The sequence below is a fragment of the Uranotaenia lowii genome, chromosome 3, assembly GCF_029784155.1.
Source record: "Uranotaenia lowii strain MFRU-FL chromosome 3, ASM2978415v1, whole genome shotgun sequence".
NCBI classification, from domain to species: Eukaryota; Metazoa; Arthropoda; class Insecta; order Diptera; family Culicidae; genus Uranotaenia; species Uranotaenia lowii.
In genome coordinates this window covers 292,061,120-292,079,504 of record NC_073693.1, presented here as the reverse complement: position 1 = coordinate 292,079,504, position 18,385 = coordinate 292,061,120, and positions in this window count along the sequence as shown.

Below are 18,385 nucleotides of genomic sequence, written 5' to 3'. Positions count from 1 at the left end.
ATAGCTACAAAAATGTTTGCTGGGTAAGCTTTTATAAAGCTTTTATAAAACACTAGCTGATCCCGTACGAACTTCGTTTCGCTTTAAATCATTGGTACGTCAAAATGAGTTTAGAAAATGAATTCGAAACATTCTTTCGACAATTTTGGGGAAAAAATTGAACAGTGTTTAAAGTCGCTACTATTACAATTACTTGAAATTAAAATTAAACAGTTGATAAGCTTTTTATTAAAATTTATGTGAGAGTGTTTTCTTCTCGATCGATTGCAAAATCTAGACATTATGGCAGAAACATGTACTATTTGTTTATCTGCACGACTCTTTTGCTTGACCTTCACACTTAAATTGGTATCAATTAACTGCCTCCAACAAAATTATTGCACAAAACACTGAACTTTCAATGAAACCCTCTTTTTCTGTCCCATGGCCCGAAATTCGATAATTGAAACCAATTTTACGTTACTCAAAACTCCCTTGGGTCATTTTTTCTTTTCAAATTATATGTAAAATAACGTCAGGAACTTGAAAACAGTGAACAGTGAATATAGACGCCCCTTTCGCCGAATCATTTGCTCATAGTTTATTTCCCTCATCTGAACATTTTCATCTCAATCCGATGCATGATCACGACAATATCGCGAAAACAGTGCGCAACTAACATGGACGGCCTTTTTTTTCACCACGATTCAAAACTTGACACCTGAAATCAATTATCTTTTCTGTTAAACTCCCATGTGTCCATTTTCATTACATTTCTATGCTCAATCAAGAGAATATCGTCAAAACAGTGAACAGATAATAACCCATTTTGCCGACCCCTGAGTCAAGATTTGAAACCTGAAAGCAAAAGAGCGTCCCTAAAAACTCCTATGCGGAAATTTTCATCTCAATCCCATGTAGAATAACGTCAATATCGCAAAAACATTAAAGCTAGGTAAGGACGACTCCTTCAGCCGACTTCTGATCCGCAATTCGAAACTTGAAATCGATTGCTAGTCCCTCAAAACACTCATGTGCTAATTTTCATCACAATACGATCTATAATAACGCCAATATCGCAAAAAATATTAATCAGTAGATATGGACGACCCCTTTGGCCGACCCCTGACCCTAGGTTTGATAACTGTAATCGATTGCTCGTCTCTCAAAACACTCATGTGCAAATTTTCATCACAATCTACCTACCTACCTAAGGGTCCAGCGCCGATTGACCGGCGCATAGGGCTGAGATAAAAGATCTCCACTGCTGGCGATCCGGAGCCAGCGTCTTCACTTGCTGCCAGCCGAGGTTCTCGTCAACTGTGCGGATTTCAGCGGCTAGACTTCGCCGCCACGAGCTTTTGGGCCTGCCTCTTCTTCGATGCCCATCTGGATTCCAGTCAAGCGCCTCTCTGCAAATCTCGTTTTCATCTCTTCGCAGCGTGTGCCCAATCCATCTCCACTTACGTTCCCGAATCTCGATTTCTAGCGCCTTTTGATGACACCGGCGATGAAGTTCAACGTTTGAGATCCAGTTGCTAGGCCACCAAGCGCGGATGATGTTCCGCAGGCAGCGATTCACAAAAACTTGCAGTTTTCGCGTCGTCACCGCATATGTGCACCAAGTTTCACACCCATACAGCAATACGGATTTGACGTTTGAGTTGAAGATTCGGATCTTAGTTCGTAGAGAGATCTGGCGTGACCGCCAGATGTTTCGGAGACTCGCAAACGCAAATCGGGCTTTTCTGATCCGGGTCTCGATGTCCTTCTTGGTCCCACCATCAGGCGTAATCTGGCTACCAAGATACTGGAAGCACTCCACTGTCTCAACCTGTTGTCCAGCTACCACGAATATGGAACGATTTTCTGTATTGATTTCCATCGACTTGGTCTTTCCGACATTGATTTTGAGACCTGCTGCCTTGGAGCTTTCGGTGAGGTCGTCGAGTTTGCTCTGCATGTCTTGTTGTGTTTGGGCGAGCAAAACAATATCGTCTGCCAGGTCAAGGTCGTTCAGTTGCTCCATGGTTGAAGGATTCCACGGCAATCCTCGGTTTGGTCTACAGTCAATCGATCCAGTCAAGATCTCATCCATTACGATGAGAAAAAGCAGCGGTGACAAAATACATCCTTGTCTCACTCCAGCAGTTACCGGGATTGGTTCGGACAAGACACCGTCGTGCAAGACCTTGCACGAAAATGCCTCGTACTTTTCATCACAATCCGATGTATAATAACGCCAATATCGCAAAAACATAAATCAGTGGATATGGACGACCCCTTTTGCCGACCTCAAACCCTAAATTTGATAACTGTAATCGATTGCTCGTCTCTAAAAACACTCATGTGCAAATTTTCATCACAATCCGGTGTATAATAACGCCAATATCGCAAAAACATTAATCAGTGGATATGGACGACCCCTTTGGCCGACCCTTGACCCTAAATTTGATAACTGTAATCGATTGCTCGTCTCTCAAAACACTCATGTGCAAATTTTCATCACAATCCAATGTAAAATAAAGCCAATATCGCAAAAACATTAATCAGTGGATATGGACGACCCCTTTTGCCGACCCCTGACCCTAAATTTGATAATTGTAATGGATTGCTCGTCTCTCAAAACATTCATGTGCAAATTTTCATCACAATCCGACGGAAAATAACGTCAATAACGTGAAAACAATATTTGTCTGGTATGGACGACCCCCTTCAGAAGGGGTCGTCCAAAAATCTAAAAACATTTTTCATCATTCCTGGTCCTAATGAGCATCCATGCCAAATTTCAGATCTCTAGCTCTTAAGACGGCTGAGTCTATAGAGGACAAACAAACAAACAAACAAACAAACATACAGATAATTGCTTTTTATATATATAGATTTCAGCATTTTTTTTTCAATTCCGTAAGTTCTCCGAATTTTTGTTATTTTTTTTTTCAGCAACCATGATGTTCGATGAATGATGATTCCATTCATGAGATATGATCTGGAAAAATTAATAATATAAAGCTATGTTTTTACCATATTAGGGGCCGTTCAAATATTACGTAACGCGTTTAGGGGGGGGGGGGGGGAGGGGGTATAGCAGTTTGTTACGGTTAGGGAATTTTTGATAGAAAATCTGATAAAAATGCGTTACGTAGGGGGGTGGGGGGGTTGAAAATTACCGAAAATTGCGTTACGTAATATTTGAACGGCCCCTTATGAGCATCTTTTCTACTGCCAGTCAAGATTTTAGGTATAGAAGGAAATTTAAATTAAATTTTCATTTTAATGAAAAAAAAAAAATTTAAAATATTTCACGAAAAACATTTTATATAACTGAAAATCATGACATAATGACATCGCAAACATAATGGAATCGATTATTTAAAAACAGGCCTGAAAAAAATATTATCAAATACTTGACATTGTGATCCCATCAACTTGACGTCATTTTGTGCCCTTAGTTTGTCAATTCAATGCTTAATAGCTTTATACTGCCCTTCTACGCAAGATTGTCCCATGTGGAAAAACGAGCAAGCGAGAAAAACGCGATTGAAATTTTGATCTGTTTTTTTCCGATTTTCGTTAAATTTATGGCTCTTCCGCACCTTTCATGCATATTGTTTTTTTAGTTGGTCAATTTACATTGGAATCTATACTTACTTTTTGATTTTTTCCTTAAAGCAGAAGATAATCGTCAAAAACGCTTCGTGTGACACTTTTGCGTAGAATATGAGTGTGTGTTTTTTTGTTTCTATGGAAAAACTGTCACACGAGCTCTTTTTTCTTCTTTGTTATTGTGCGGTAACCGGAAGGATTTTAAAGTTTTCCGGAAAAAAAATTATAATTGAGCGTTCAAAATTATAGATAAGATGAGTACAATATTGATGCTCAAGGTTTACGGTTTGGAGTAAAGTTTAGAGAACATTGACAGACAGTAATGACGATTTCTTCGGATTCAATGACACCGAAATCAGAATTGGATCAGAAAGGTTCTTAAAATGGTTTTTCTAAGTTTAAGGATGATCCGAATGAATCCGTTTAACGTTTTTTTTTTTAACTTTTTTTAGAACCATAAAAGAAATTATCAAGGAAGATTCTACGCGGAAGCGCAATATTGCGCATCGATTAAAACGCATCGCATCGGAAACATTGCCATAACCATATTAGCCGGGATGATCGAGCTCATTTGGATAACACATTCTGGAGCTTCGATAACGTAGGCCAAAAAATACTATAAGTATCCGAAAATATGCTTATTATGAGGAACCAAAAATAAGACAAAATGATGGATCTGAACCGGAAGTGAAGAAAAAGCTTTCTCCCTTGTCCATCCCTGCGACTTTCATTCATAAAAAAATACATTTAACGTTCAACATTACAGTACAATGTGTCACTAAAGCGATTTTTGAGGAATTCTGTTACAGTCCAGTGGTTTTTGAAGAGTTTTTCTCAGTGGGACATTCTTGCGTAGAAACATCAACATAGAGACAACCGCCTAGATGAAAATTTCGTAGATGTTCAGAACAAAGTATACTTTTTTGTGTTTGTATTCGAAAGATAACACCATAATAAGCAGTTTCCAGCAAAAAAGTGAAAATGACCCAAAAGTCACATGGGACATTCTTGCGTAGAACGGCAGTATAGTGGTCATAAAAATTGCTGTTAAGATGTATACCGGTTTTATGAAAGCCATTTAAATAGCTAAAATTTGACGTTTCTTTCGCAAGCCAACCAATTACTCGAGTACGATGAGTTTCTCATTTCTGAGTTGTTAATCATTAGTACAGTAATTGAGGACAGATTTTTTGAATATAATAAATTAAGGATTAGTTGGTAATGACTGGTGGAGTGAATTCATGAGTTTAATTCTAATTTCGTTGTCTGACGCTATCTTGAAATCCAAGATGGCGGGTTCCGTTGCACTTTAAAATGTTGTAAATGACTTAAAATCGCATAAAACCCCCCAATATGAAGAATACATTTTGGCACCTTAAGTCTTCCGGTAAATTCAAATAAGCTTGAAATGAAGTTTGTCTTTAGTTATTGATTTAGCCTATTTTTATGCATCATTTTTTGCTAACATGAGAAGAAGCTAAGTATTTCACGAAAAAAGTTATAACCGTGTCAAAATAAAAAATCTGGATTTGTTGAAAAGTATTAGAAAACGCCTGATTTTCTATTCATAGCTGTTTTTTGCGATTTTTTTCATCCTATGGTCAATATCTTTTATGGGGTACATATAAGGTTCGTGGTTCGTTAACACGAAATGTACTGCAAGAATCAGGAGTTGTTTTCATTTCAAGTTAGTTTCTTTTACTTTCAGTACATCTCTGGTGATTTTCAAATAATTTTCAAAAAAAATTTTTTTTTTTAAACGAACACAAACAGATACAGGATCTCAATGAAACATGGTGTTTCCTCGAAGAGATTCCTTTTTTCTTAACTCTATGCGTACACTTTTCGAGGATATGATAGCTAGCATCTTACAAATGCTAAAACCACCAACCCACAGAAAGAGTACTATGTATGCCTTGACCGGGATTCGATCTCATGCCCGCTAACTTAGAAGTCTTGAAGGCTATCCTATACCCCACGGGCTGCGGCCTTTCCCATACAAATTTCCATACAAGATTAATATGCTAATTCAGGACTAAATGAAGGGGGGGTGTAGAAATTTATAAATTTGAAATTTTCATACAAAGCTTGCAGCGTTCTAAGGGTATTGGGCTAAGGGGCTTAACTAGATGACGTCGAATTGTGCTCTCTGACGCCATCTGGAAAAGAAAAATAACGGCTTTCACTGAACTTTAAAATGCTGTAAATGACTAAAAATAGCATGGAACTTCCACAATATGGGTATTGGATAAAGGGGCTAAGCTAGAAGAAGTCGCATTTCGCTATCTGTCGCTATCTCTAAATCCAAGATGGCGGCCTCCGCTGAACTTTAAAATGCTGTTAATTTAATTACTGGAAATAGCATGTTAGCCGCACAATATTGGTATTGAATGAAAGGAGTAAACTAGAAGAAGTCGAATTCCGCTATCTGACGTCATCTTTAATTCCAAGATGGCAGCTTCCAATTAAATTTAAAATGCGACTAAAAATCACTTGAAACCCCCACAATTTGGATATTGGGTGAAAGGACTAAAAGAGTAGCAATCAAATTTCGCTATCTGACGCCACCTAAGATGCAACTTCCGCTTATCTTAAAAATGTTGTTAATGGTCGAACATCTCATTAAAATTTCATGCAGTTTTCCGTAATTCATTTTTGTGTTAAGTGGAGGCCGCCATTTTGGATTTCAAGATGGCTTCAGAAAGTTTAATTCGACTTTTACTCGTTTAGCCCTTTCATCCTATCAATACTCATATTGTGGATGTTTCGAGATTTTCAGTAATTTACAGCTTTGGAAAGAAAAGCGGAAGCCGCCATCTTGGATTAATGATGGCGTCAAGCAACAAACTTTTTCTGCTACCAGTTGAGTTCTTTCACTCAATACTCATGTATCTCTACATACATTCATACCACTTCCGGTGATTCGAAGTATTTCCAAGATTTTTATATATATTTTTTTTAATTTAACTTAAAAACAACACACATGACCTATCAAAAATGTGTAAAAATGGGAATTTCAATTCAAATATGTGTAATCTAGCCTGAGCGTGTCTTTTTTGACATTTTGATCGAAAACTGTCATCTTATTTTATTACGGTTTCAAAATCAAGCACATCCTGTATTGCAAAAAAACTTGGAACAAATTTCTTTGTTGATGTTTTATTGAAGTTTAAATAGAGTATTTAGAACTCTTCCTAACCATCTTAAACAGTATGAGGCTTGTGATATAGCTCAGTTGGCAAGTCAGTTGCATTTTCGTAGATGACGGAAAGAGTTAAAGAAACATAAGCTATCAAAGAACGAAAGAACATAAGCCGTAAATATCATGAATTTTTCGAAAAAGATACAACGGCTCACTGGCAGGACTTGAACCTGCAATCTCCGCAGGTTCAAGTCCTGCCGGTGAGCCGTTATGTCTTTTTCGAAAAATTCATGATATTTACGGCTTATGTTCTTTCGTTCTTTGATAGCTTATGTTTCTTTAACTCTTTCCGTCATCTACGAAAACGTGATTATTTTCAGGTACAAAGATGTACCAAACGATTTCATAACATCATTATTGGTTTCAAGTCAGTTGCTTTCTGAGCAGATGTCCGTGAGTTCGAGCCCAAGAGTAAACATCGGCATAGGCACATAGGCACAATTTTCCCGTTTGTTTGGTTAACTTGCCGCTTTAAACCTACCCTTTTTCTGAAACATCGATCATAGTTGTACCGGATAAGTTTTTCAATGATTAGCATCGTTGATATAAGTCGCGAATGACATAAAGATGTTAAAACGATTATAATCGAAACAACAAAAATCTTAAACAGTATATTTAGTAAAAACTTTATTGGCGTTTTCAGAACAATCTGAAAACACATGATTGAAGCAAGAATCTAAACAATTTTCATGACCATGATAAAATAGTTATAAAACTAGCTACTCAAAAACTAAATAGCCTAATCAGTGTTAACTGGCTCGTTTGGTTTTTGGAGCACATTCGAACTCACGTTTCTTTCCTGAGGCACCTACAGTTGTCATGAACATGGGGTGAAATTTGGTGACTCACTTCACGTGGCCCACAAAATAAAAATATTAAGCAAACTACTGTCATGTATTTGAGAGGAAAAATGTAAAAGCAATGTGGTAACTGTTTGAAGTAAGTTTGAATAAATTCCTTTTGATGTTTCTATCAACTTTAATTCCAAATTCTTAATACACTAAGGTTTTTTTTTACGCGGTATAAAATCCGTCTTTTACGTATAGGACTTACGTATAGGAATATTTTCGCATTCCGCTTAAAAAACGTTCTGATTCGCGAGAGCCGTGTAGAAGAATCGAACCCATTGCAAAAAAACCGTGTAAAAAGGAGCAATATAAGAAAAACTAAATAAAATCGAATCGCTTGAAACCTTAGTGTGTTTAAATATACAGTACCGTTCATAATTCTATAGAAATGGAAAGCACGCTCACTGTTAATTAAATTTTGCCCTCCCATAACTTGTACTCTGATGATATTTTTTGTTCAAATTTATAGAATTAAATTTTTAAAGAAATCGTATTTTTTCGAACTCTAGTCACGCATATTGCAGAAAACTCAAATTTTGTGGAAAAGTAGTATGATTACGCAGATAGATTAAACAAAAAACCAGCGATGAAATTAAGAACCGTTAATTGAAAAGCAGAAACGTTCAGCAGCTGAATTTAGTATTGAATTATAAAATAGCAATTTAGTACTTATCATTGAACCTAATTAGGGTTAAATGAAAAAAATGAGTATTGATAAAGTGCAATCGTGCGCCAGAACAGTGATCCATATTTATATCAGGTTTCAAATATATGTATGTATGTATATAACAAGTTTATAAAAGTTTAAAGTATCCCAATGATTTTTTCATCTAAGGTCTAAGACCTGAAATACAAGAAATGGGACTACAGTCCTGAGACATGAGACGTGAGACCACAGAAGTGTGAAGAAAGCGAACATGAGAAAAGCGAAATGAGAATTAAGAATAATTATTACGAGAAGTTACGAGACGTTGAAATTGAAAAGTGAGATGAAAAACGTGAGAAGTGCCAACTGAGACATAAGACATGATAAGCTAGAGAGAGAAGTGAGACGCGAGAAGTTAAACATGAGGAGTGAGATTTGAGTAATGAAACGTTAGACGTAAGAATATTCTTTTTTTACGTCTCACTTCTCTCTTGTCATGTCCTATTTATCGTTTTTTTCATGTCTTACGTCTCACTTTCCATTTATTTTCACGTCTCACTTACATCCCAAGTCTCGTTAAACAGGTAAAACAAAGCATGAGATGCTCAATCAATGAGCAGAAGTTCATTTGATTTAGGATAAAATTTAAATCTTTTTGAAACTTTGAAGTTCTATTACCAATTTATCCGGCTTCTGTTCAGCTCACGAGTAATCCTTAAATGAGCAATCTCTCTTTATTGCTAAAAAAAATTGTTTTAGACGCATAAATTAAAAAAATACATCACTATTGTTTTTCTGTTTGGTATGGCAAGTAAGGTGAATAAATCCGGGCACAATCCTGGCTTTTTCAATGGAATCTGGGCAACCGGGCCGAACCGGACTTTTGTTTTAAATATTCAGGAAAACCTGGATAAAACCGAACAATCTGGCAAGCTTATTATATGCGCCAGGGTGGCCAGCGAACCGGGAAAACCGGGAAAAAACCGGGAATTGAAAATAGGACCGGGAAAACCGGGAAAAAACCGGGAATTTTAAATCAAAACCGGAAAAATTCTTTATGGATCATTTTCCCCCTATATAAACCAATTGAATTCTAAAATAAATTCATATTTTCATTTTTTTCTCAATAACGAAAAAAAAATTGGGATCAAAATTCCATGGAGAAAATGTGGGTAAAAGTCGATAATTTCTTGAAAAACCGAGATTTTTTAGCTCAGCACATACCTTTTAGTGCTCTGGAGCGTTCGAGTTCCAAAGTATATTGAGATTTTTTTTTTTTTTGTAAATTTACTAATTTTTGACATTTACAAATTTACAAATTTTTTATAAGCATCAAAGGGGGGAAAACTTATGTATCTTTCATATGTTCGAAAAAATTGTTTTTCACAAATAAAATCAACTTTTAACCTTTTAGAGCCGGCAATTTATAAAATTATGCGGGGGAAATGCGAGAAAACAGAAAAATTCAAAATGAGTGTCCACCATGTTACAAGGTTCATTAATAAAATGGCTAATAGGGAGAACGAGATACCAAAAGTTTGTGTGATTCTATTAACCATTTTGCGCTTTTACTGGCAATCGCATTCTTTATTGATTTAAAATTTGGAAAATACAGATAGTATGAGCTAAAAATTACATTAAGATATTGTCACAATAAAAAAAGCTAATTTGAAAAGCAAATTCGAGCCTTAGAATAATTTTAAAAATTTGTGTTAAAACTTTAATTTTAAAATTTGAATTACGATATTCAAATTTTCTGGTTGGATTGCAAATTCAGACTCAGAGTTTAGATAAACATGCCAAGTCCAAAGTCAAGCTCTTAGAACTCAGCCTCAGGCTCAAGTGTTCAAGACGAGAATCAAATCAAAACTTTAGAATAATAGGAGGAATAGAATTTAGTGGATTCTGTTCTCAAAATTGCAGAAAAAAAATTAAATTAGAATATCAATCAGTATTATTCAATTAAAATTTGAAACATAAATCCAAACTTAAAGTTGTTTAGTTTGGATTTAAAGATCCCTAATTCATCGTTGATGATTATATTTCAAATTTCATAATTCAGAAACCAGAGCCCAATTATCAAATTCTGTATTTAATAAAGTAATTTTTAATTGAAGCATCATCGTTTTAATTGAATCGAAAAAGTGATGACAAAATTATCAAAAAATTAGAGTTTTGCAGCAGATGTAGATTGAGATATGAAGAATCGATTCGTATATGTACTTCCCTAAAAATTGGTAATTTTGGCACCTCACCCTCTAATTCTGAGGGCCTCAATTATATTCTTCATCCTTTGTTTAAAACAATTTTCTGTAGAAATTCCAACAAACATCATCGTTATCAGAATATTCTTACGTTTAACATTGAAATAGAGCTTATTTTAGTTTTCAAAAAATCCATCTTGTCACATTCATGTATTTCAAAACAGGGAAAATCATAAAATCTCGATCGAAAAACCCGGGAATTTGAAAATGGAAACTTGCTGGCCACCCTGTATATGCCCTTTCGTGATGTTTGTTCACATTTCATATTCATGGAATGGCGGATACAGTTGAAATGTCACGAAAAAGGCTATTTGAGGAACGTTTCTCGTGTGCGCTTTCATTCAACCTTACGCTTTAATCTGAAGAATTCACAGAAAACGGCTGAAAAAGTTGGGAGGACAACTATAAACTTTGTATTTCACACCTAGAAGAAGTTGTTCAGACATCAAACATTCTAAATGAAAAGCAGCTGCGACTAGTTTATTTTATTATTTGTATTTTTTGTAATAAAACAATTTGTTTACAGTTTGTTTCATACGACGTAATGAAAGCTCACGCGAAATTTTGTAACGTTAAGACTTCAAGTCCAAAGAAGGCTATTTGAGGCCCTTTTTGTAACTTTTTTTAGACTGACTGGACGTGTGATTGACGTGTCACAAAAATGGCTATTTGATGATCATTTCAGTAACTTTCATGCTCACTTTCGGGAAAATCGGTACAAATTCCCTTTGGAACCTTTGTTCAGCGAAATTCGTACTGTGGAGGCACACGTTTCAGTAGATATGGGACTTTTGGTTACTTAGGATGCCACGTCTCACTTCTCATATCTCACTGATCACTTCTCTACCCTCACGCTTCAGTTCTGATATTTCATATCTCATGTCTCAGATCTAACCTTTAAAACCACTGAGCCAAGCTTACCTCAACAAGTTTAAATATTTCTAATTGTTTTCCATTGAAAAAGACTTTTAATGTCTCTTAGATACCACCATGGTTTTTGCTAAAAATCGTGTAAAATAGCCCATGTAAAAACGGTGCAAAAATAAGGTAGGGTAAAAAACTAATTTTGTTTCGAGTTTCCGTTCAGTATTCAACTAGCTACGACATGTTGTTAATCATCTCGATTATCAAATATTTTGTCTTTTTTCCGTTTTGGATCTTGAAAAGATATATACCTGACAAAAAAAAAACACATTTTAAATATTGATTTTGATAATTTTCACGCATGAATCTGAAAAGCAGCAGTTTCTTGTTCAAAAGCTGCATGGAGCTACCAAGCCGCAGATTACCGACCGCTGACCGAGTACATTTTCGGCAGGGAGTTTCTCATTTTTAACGGGCACACCATAATCCGCTTCCCAGTATAAAAAGACGACCAAACCGTCCATTCTTTCTTTTTGTGCCGTATAAGAATGGGCAAAAATCTCGGGCGCGCATTCAGCAAACAAACAACAGCGACGAAGTCCAAGTTCTCGCATTGGGTGTCGATTGTCGTTCACAGAAGTAATATGGTAGTATGGTCCGAGTCCAGTTCAGTTCACTTGGGCCAACGCCATGTACAAATCCTCCGAGGGTTCGGCTGCGGCAGAATGAAATCGTCATTTGCACTGGACACAAATTGCTTTTGAGGAGGACGAGCTAGTAGAGGAGAGGACCCCGGGCTGAATGGCGAAATGGCGCTTAACCACAAAACCACAATCTTTGGTCGGTTGGCAGAAATAAAGTCAAAGGTAATACCTTCACCTACCTACTACTAGCTGGTGGCTTCGTTTGCTCGCAGGAATCCCTTGTAAGTTGTACTATTTATTGATCGGAGGTTTTCCTTCTGCCGTCGTTGTTTGACTTTGGAAAATTAGTAAGGTTTCGATGCAGTCAGTCGCATTGATCGGTTTCATTCCGGGGAAAGGATTAATTTTTTCTGCGGATTCGTGCGTCGATTTGACTTTTGAGTAATGCATTTACTGTGGTACCAATTACTACTGAATAATTGGCTTTTTCAGTATAATATTACAAATTCACACTATCATCATCATCTTCATTTGATTGGTTTTGTTTTGATTTAAAATTTTCTTTAGAATGTATCCTTCTTCAATGACTAGTAGATAATAAATTAAAAAACAAGAAGTAATTTGTTACCAGTCATTCCAATTTAAGACATTTTTTAGAGTTCCGCCTTACGAAAATCTATTAAGGCCTGAACATCTCGCACGACGGAAACAGGAACTATCCAAGTTCATTCCCCGGCTTAAGTGGTTTTCACTCGACTATTATCGTCACTCATTCCGGTATCCTTCAATGCGGGGGGCACTACATAATCATCGAAATTTCGATTCGGAAAAAAGCCGCCACCGATGCCGCAATGTTGTAAAATGCTTCCTAAACAAGTCCCAAATTGGCACCATCAAAAGCGCCACTCGAATTTATGCGCGTTTGATGGATATTTATTTTACACGTTATTGGCGCCGTTGCAGCGCTGTTATTATTTCGATTCGATTCGATTCAATGGAGTGGTTTCATTAACCGACACGAGAGCATTGTCGATGGATGGTCGAACGCCTGCATCAATAGTGCCATACGCAGCAGCACGCATCGGTCAAAAGGCCAATTGCGCAATTGTAATTTAGAGTGTGTACGGTACGTATCTACACACATTATTGCTGAATGTGATGCGATCATCATCACATTCAGGAGGCTGAGATTGATTCTTTTTTTCTCTAACTTATCCGCATCGAATCGTAACTCGTTGGGGGGTTGAAGAGGAGGAGGTGTTTTTGTTATTGTTATTGCTTCAAAACACCATTTGTAATGTTATTGCACTCATTGAGCGTACCTAGAGAGAGCATCGTATTTACAAGTGAAGTGCTATTTATCTATCTGGTTCGATGGATGATGGCTCATGATGATGGTGATGATGCTGGTTGCGCCTTACCGGGTGATGCAATTGAGTAAAACTTCAAATCTCTTCCACCCTCCTTTCGACGGTCCACCACGTGATGGAGGAGACGCATCCTCAACGTTCATGTGTGTACATACACAAGGGTGGCCTTTATTTCCCAACTTTCTTGAAACCGAGCTTCCAATTCCTAAAATTGACCCAAATCAATGATGAAACAATACTGGCTAAATTCAGCTTTGTGCATCCTGTAAAAAGTACTAACCGATCTATTTTTTTGTATTTTAAAATTAACGCGTTTTTGAGATATTCACGATGCATCAAATTTTTGCTGGTTCTAGAGCTCGTAAGCTGTATGTCAGCACCGAAGATGATTCCTGAAGGACGACAAAGTTTGTGAAAACCCCTATTTCAAATAAATTCGCGCGGTTGAATCCAATAACATTTCTGCTCGTGGCAAGGTCCCTAGCAAATTAAAGTACGTTTTTGCTGGTTCTTTTGAAAAAAAAAATAATGCTTTGCCAAGACTCTGCTGCTGTGAAAAAACAACTTTCAAAACAAAAACTTTGGTTTTCGCTGTTTTTAAAAGCTTAAAAATGTACCTACTCTTGTATGTACATTTCGCAACCTACGATCTTAACAAACCGATTATACTTTGTTCAATCTCATGATGCTTAATTTTTCCAGATTTTGTCAGCATTCATTCCAGTAAAAACGTTTTATAGCGGCACAAAAATAATCAAGTTTTGTTAATTTCAAAGCAGCTGCAAATTGCCCTTATTTTCTTCCAGAGAAGTAATGAGCCAAAAAGTAGCCGAAATTGATGCAGCCACTTAAAAAGCAGATTTGACGAAGTATAAATGAGAAAAAACTGATCAATATCATAACTGGAAAAAGTGTGCGGAGGAATGTTCCAAAAAAAAATATATTTCTTATAATAAACGATATTTTTTATAATTTTTTTCATGAATTATAATGAGATTACCTTCATTTCCTTCATAGATTGTTTTTTTCAGATACACGCATTCGTAACTGTCCCATTTCTTAATGGTATAATTTTCTTTTGACTTTTTTCGTTTATTTTTTTTTGCACGTTATTATTTTTTAATATATAAATTATTTGAACAAATTTAAAAAAAAAATTGATATGAAAACAAAAAATGTTCTCAAAACACATGTTTTTCTTCAAATAAGAAATGTAGGTGGGGATATATGGGCTTCATGAGCATCCACAAATTGTTCCTCAATTTTCACCCTCATTAATTTTTTTATTTTCACTATAAACAATTTGAAGAAGCCTTTTTACTTTATCTTGTTGACTCGGGGCGAACAGAACACCATTGATCGGGGCATGATGAGCATTTTCTGCCATAGAATCTAACAGCGAATTCAAATCGATGAAGTTAACTGAATTATAGAGCTACAGCTATATTAGTTTCATCTGACGATTTAGCCTTTTTATTGGTAAGGTGTCGGAAAGGTAATCAGAAGACTCGAGTTCGATTCCTGATTGAAGGGATTTTTTTTCGTTTAATGCATTGTCTATGGATGGTACGATTCCCGGGAATCGTAGCTTCATTCCCGGGAATTCCCGACATGTATGAAATTGTTGCTCTGGAAAATCCTGAAAGTAGTTCTTTTTAAAAATGTAGCCATACAAAACTCATTGAGAATATGCCGATTCCTGTGGTAAAAGACATTTTGCAGACATTTGGACCAATTTTTTTTAATCAAATTGATAAGTTTAAAAAGATTATATGCATTTCCACACCGTATTTATTAAACGAAAACCCACAGCAGTTCGAAAAATATATGAAAAAATGCGTAACTGGTAGAAGATTCTCAAAAGTAATATTCATGCACTTCTTTCCCTTTGGCTTTAAAAGCCAGATGAATTTCAAATCCTCAAAATTAAGAATAAATTTGTTTTTTTTTAATATGAAGAGTAAATATGTAAAGTGTTCAGAAAAACGAAAAATGGTTGGAATTAATCAACCCCTAATTGTATGGATGAATTTTTCACCTGACTTATTCAGGTTATTTTTTGATTCGTTAGACTGTTTTGAATATATCATTCTTGAAAAGAGTTTAACTTATTTGATAAGTTAAGAAAACATTATGAAGAGTACATTTTGAACAAATTATGGGCTTATATACACGAAAAGTTTGATAAGCTATGTATATTTGAGTCGAAGTGCATATATTTTACATGTTGTTTTAATATTTCCCGGGATCCCGGGAATTCCCGGGAAACAGGGCACCAGATTTCCCGTTTCCCGGGAAATGGACACTCTAATTCGGTGCTAGATTTTACGGCAGAAAACGCTCATCGTGCCCCGATTAATGGTGTTTATACTGCCCCAGTGGGGGTTCTAATTAGATATGCCCCTACAGTGACTGATTTTCAGCTTTTGGCAAAAAAAATTAAAATGCATTTTTTAACGTTTTTATCTACTTTTTCAAGTTTCAGCCATTAAGAAAATAGGAAACAGTAAATTCCGGATGATTATGGGGAATATTCAGGATTTATCAATCCATCATTTTTGTTCAGGCAGTTTTAATAGGTACTCAATTTGGTACTTAATAGGTAAACTCAATTTGTAGTTCCACTCAAAGAAAGTACAAACAAAAAATCAATATTTAGAAAGAAAATCAATTAATAATTTACTTTTTAAACAATTCGTTTAGCCATAAGACTGGAAACGACAGACGAATTTAAAATATACAATTGAAACTCAATAAAACTTATACTACACACACAACTACAATATTATATTTTCACACAACTAAATATTATATTATTTGTTTTTTTTGTCTTTTTTTTAATTTAATTTTCGAACAGTGGTGCTATTTTAAAAATCAAAAACTTAGATTCAGATTCATCATTAGAAATTCATTTTTTTAATTCAGATGCACAATACAGATTGAAAATAAATGATTTAAATACTGAATATAGATTAAACCTGAACTACAGAATTTAAATAATAGATTCATGAATGAGGGACTTATAAAATTCAGTCTGATTTGGAATTGGGAATCGTTTTTTTTTTCATTTCAGTAATCGTTCAGAAATTCGGATACAGATTCAAAGCTCAATTCTTGAATTCAGATTCAGAATTCAGATTTTTTTTTTTTAAATAAAATAACGTTTATTGAATAATGAAAAATACTAAATTACAATTCTTTTTACATTTGTCATAAAACATAACACTTCACTTACAGTTTTACTATACAGTTGCTAGCAAAATTCATTGGACATTTTGAGGTGTATCGTTAAAAAAAACCTTCAAAGCTACTACTGCCTACGTTGACTTGGTGCGCACGAAGAGCTCCTAGCCTCTCGTCTACAGGGACGAGTGGCCAGAGCTTGCGCGTAAAGAGCATCCATTGCACTTGCTGGGATGATCTGCTGCTTTCGACCTATTTCATCGCTTTCCGAGGTATCACCAGTTTCATTAGCCAATATCTTTCGTTCACGTTTTTTTCCTTTCTCCTTCTTTGTCGTCTCCAGCCTCGGATTCGATGCACCGACTTTGGCTCCGTTATTCAAATCGGTACTTCCAAGATCCAAGTTGTTCTTAAGAAGCTCTTATCACGCTCTTCGTTGTCGATAACTTTTACTGACGACACAGCTGCATCACTCTCAAGCAATTTGTCCTCATCGGGCAGCTTCGGGCTGACCACAACTGGTGGCGAGTGTGACACCGAAGGGGCTAGCCCTTGCTGAACGATTTCAGCAAACGTGTTTAACCGGTTTGATGCAAGGCAATCGTTAGCACTTAGTCTTTTCGGGCAAACAGCCTTGAGATGGTCTAATGCACCACACGTAAAACATCTACTTGGCAGACCTTCGTAATATACCCTGACTTTTATGCAATGAATATGGAGTTGTGCTGGAATCTCCTCCATCACCTCCATATGCAAGCCTCTCACTCCATTTAGAATAGGAAATCCTGTTTCAGCTGAAAACCTTTCTTGCACTTGCTGTTGAATTTTGCCATACTTCGACATAACCTTGGCAATTTCGATGTCGTCCGCTTCTGGTGGTAAACCAAAAATTCGGATGTATTTTGAAGAGCCGTTTGCCACTGAAACACCGACGTTTATCGTGGAACCATCCCCGTAACAAAACGTCACTTGCGGTCCTAATTTCATAACTGCATTTTTCATATTCTCTTCTGACTGGAATCGCACGAAAAGACAATAGTTCTCCCTATACATGGCATTTAGATCAATGCTCGACCACGAATGCTCCTTAAAAAAATTGAACACCTCGATGTTGGATGGATTTCTTTAATTTGAAACAAACCGCAAAACAATAGTGTTTTCACGTTTGGGTTCCATCTTGTTCCAGTTTTTTTTCCACTTTCCGATAAAGCACACTCTACTATAAGTTCTCCACTTTCCACAACGAGCACAGCTTATAGAAACACATCCGCATTGAACGAAGCGTAAAGCCGAACTGTGATTCAGAATGCAGATTCAAAGTTCAGAAAAAAATTTAGCTTATAAATGAATTTAACAATCAACATAAATTGTTGAGGAATTCAAGACATCATGAACTTAATATTGCTTGTCAATTCTATTTCTTGATATCTAATTTTTGATCAAAATAAGCTTGTACACAATATTCAGCTGGAAATAACAAATAAAACATATAATTTGTGTTTATTTTCTATGTTTTGTTTCATGCAATTTAATTTAAAAAATCATCCACAGGTTCGAAAAATTTGTATCTGTTACAATTTTTTTTTGGAAAATTTGATTTATTTTCATCAAAGGTTAAAATCTTGGCTCTTTTAGCTTAGCTTAGCTTGTTTGACTACTCATATCCACCTTAAATCATTAAGCCCGAAATGCTTTAATTGGTCTTCAAAAATACCACCAATTTCTCATGGTTTTAATAAAAATATAATATTATACTGTATCAAATCATTCAATGTATTT